The sequence below is a fragment of the Lucilia cuprina genome, chromosome 4 (assembly GCF_022045245.1).
Source record: "Lucilia cuprina isolate Lc7/37 chromosome 4, ASM2204524v1, whole genome shotgun sequence".
Classification (NCBI taxonomy): Eukaryota; Metazoa; Arthropoda; class Insecta; order Diptera; family Calliphoridae; genus Lucilia; species Lucilia cuprina.
This window is the reverse complement of record NC_060952.1, coordinates 47,801,436-47,804,596: the sequence shown is the minus strand read 5'-3', so window position 1 is coordinate 47,804,596 and position 3,161 is coordinate 47,801,436. Positions and strand designations below refer to the sequence as shown.

Genomic DNA, 3,161 nt, shown 5'->3' with positions numbered 1-3,161 from the left:
CTAACACATCAACATCACATGTTACAGTAAGAAAGGTTTCTCTTCTTTGTAAATTAATATGTATTGCTAGTCTATTAGAAAATTAACTTAAATAGAACCGTTTCCGGGTAGCAATAAACTTAACTAAACTATAGAAATGTGTTTAAATGACTTTCCTTACTTCAAATATGTATATAAGCAAATAAATATTAACAAAATTTCGAAGTTTACATTTGAAATAAGGAAGATTATTTTTAGACTGGATATATGAACTAATCAAAAAACTAACAATAATCACCCTTACAGACACTTAGTATAAAAAATAATGAAAATTGCGTTTTCGTTAATGTTTAAATACTTCTAAAGATATGAATGTTAACATCATAACATCAAATTCAATGATAACAAAGCAATAAACAAATGAAAAGAGAGCTATCGCATCAAAATGTTAATTAATATTTAACATTAGTCTGAGCGTTTTGGTGAATTTGAATGTTGCTTTGATAACATGTATTGATATGTATTGATACCTGGTACATACAGACATACATAAAAAAAATATTAAATGCATTTTTTTTCTCACTCACCAAGTTAACATTGTAGGTATGTAACAGCGTTTGTAGAGGCCTCTGCAACTGCTTGTACGGGAAAAAAATTATGTATGTAGGAATGTACAAAGCGTAAAACGCTTGTATTATTAAGGGTATTCGCGATCGTTGATAATTCTGTGATACTAAGGCTAAATTAAAATTAAGATTATTTGTAAAATATTTTAACGTATTTAATATACCAAGAAATAAACTTCCAGTGCAATATTTAGTTTTAAGGGATTTTTAATTAGTATGATTAGTGTAATGAATTAGTTTTAATAAACATTCACTATTTTAATTTATGTTTTTTTTTTCAATTTTACTTAGTACAATTTTATTATAAATTTTTGTTTTGCAATTTGTTTAGAACTAAGGGTTTTATGGTTTAATTTATGATGCACTTTGAAAATTTATTTTTTTTAGCATTTTTCTTAAAATAAAACATTTTTAAATAACACTATAGTTACATAATCCGCTTTCTACACACACTGGGTTCTCACAACATTCTCTTGGATTTTATACCCAAAATTCTTTCCAGGAACAACTTTTAGGTGTTTTAGTAGGAATCCAAGTTTTTGTATGAGGATTTTCTTCAAATTCGTTAAACTATATATTTCTTTTTTTAGATTTCTGGTTTTTCTAGTTTTTAAGTAATATTTCAACTGTTCATCATTTCTCAGTTAATGTGGTATGATCTTTGGTATTCTACTATTACTTCTCTCCTCTTCTTCTCAGGAATTCTTTAGGAATTTATGGTATGTATTTACATACACATATCGACATACATCGGTATAATTCTCAGCTTTCTGTTAACGGGAGCAAAGCTTGACAGATGTATGTATATGCAAATATAGGTTGGGATTAAAAGTAACAGTGGTGGCTCAATATATGAGTCCACCACGTGAAAGAATGCGAAATTTCTGGTTAAAAAAAATTATATAAATGTAAAGCAATGAGACGTATTTAAATGACTTTACCTGGTTATAAAAATAACCGATTTTCTTGGATATGATGCAAAATTAATTATTGTTCTAAAGAACCACGAATTGTCTCAAAGATTTTTCAGTTGCCTTGGAATAATGGGTTTATTCTATGAAAACTAAATTTTAAAGATTTTTACCACAAAATCCAATATCAAATGGAAAGTTCATTTTACCTTGTTATATTTTGCAAATATAATTATCTTGGCGAAAATTTGCACTTTATAAGAGAAACTCAAGTTTTTTTTGATGTTTACTTGTTAGCAGCAAACCGGAAAAGGAGTTTTACATAGCCATATAGCCATTACAACACCTCTGTATTATGAACAGTCATAAGAAAATATTGCCACCTTTTGTTAACAAGAGTTTTTAACGAAAATAAAATGGATGAATAAAACAATTCTTACAATTATACGAAATATTATTATTCACAAAATAATTCATTGTATGAAGTTTGATTTTAGTCAATTTCAAAGCTGTGAAATTGTTTTTTAATAACACTCACTACAAATTAATTTATTTATTTATGAATGTAGTATCTTAGACTATTCGAGTTTCCTTAAGATTATGTATTTTAATATTCAACTAGCAAAATTTTGGCAGTTCATAGAATTTGCCACATTAATCCATGAAATAAATAACAAAATTACCCAGAAGTTGTTTTGTTTTGGGGTTCTTTTATCTTTTTGTTCAATATAATTTCTATTAAATCTTGTACATGTAAATACATTTTAAGCAGAATCTATAACAATGCAATGTTTCTCAATAATATTTGTTGTGTTTCATGTCAATGTATATGAACTATTTTATTCCGCAACATGCATATTGTTCCTAACATTTAGCAAAGACAAAAACCTATGTTGATAATTGGATCAGTGTTGCCAACATTGGTCAAGCAAAACGCGCGCAAAAAAATTAAAAAGGGGTAAAAAAGCGTAATTTTCTAACTGAAAATGGGTAAAAAAAGCACTAACGTTTTTTCAGTCAAATATTGTTTATTTTAATAAAAATTGCACATTATTTCGCTCATTTCCAAAATTCGTTTTTTAGAACATTGGGCTGCAAAACAAAACATGCGTCATACTAAAGTCTTTCACCGGTGTGAGTTAGATTTTTAGTAACGTAAGAACTAAAACTAATGTTTGACGAATATTAGATAAATAAGATGAGAATTTTAAAAATAGTAAAATGTCATTAAACATTCAAACTGACAGGCACACTACCAACTGGCCAACCGATCTACCCATACCCAAATTGTAAAATTTTACAAAACTTATGAAATATATATTTTTTTTTGCAAAATCTATATATATTATTTTTAAGTTTTTTGAGTTCTGGAACAATTGTTAATTTCACTGATAGTGAATAACATAACTTATTTTAAAGTATTTTAAATATTTTGTTTTTTTTTTTGTTTTTGAAGAATATTTGCTTTTGTACATTTTGTACATAGATTTTGTTTTGTTGGTCAGTTATAGACCAATCGTCATAAAATTCGGCATAAAGAATTATAATAAAAAATAATGAAGTAATCATGGAGGCTTTTTATATGAGGGATAAATTCAATTGTGTAAAAAAATTATATAAAACTTATTTTTTGTCAATTTTCATC

At 26.6% G+C, this 3,161-nt stretch overlaps 1 long non-coding RNA gene across 1 annotated transcript; it reads right to left on the bottom strand.

The window, feature by feature from the left end:
• Window positions 1-206: 206 nt before the first annotated feature.
• Window positions 207-2,535, bottom strand: LOC124419849. Its single transcript, XR_006940846.1, has 3 exons — window positions 1,726-2,535; window positions 1,547-1,668; window positions 207-1,489 (listed from the first exon to the last, which is right to left on the bottom strand). It is a non-coding gene; the product is annotated as an uncharacterized LOC124419849 (long non-coding RNA).
• Window positions 2,536-3,161: the final 626 nt, after the last annotated feature.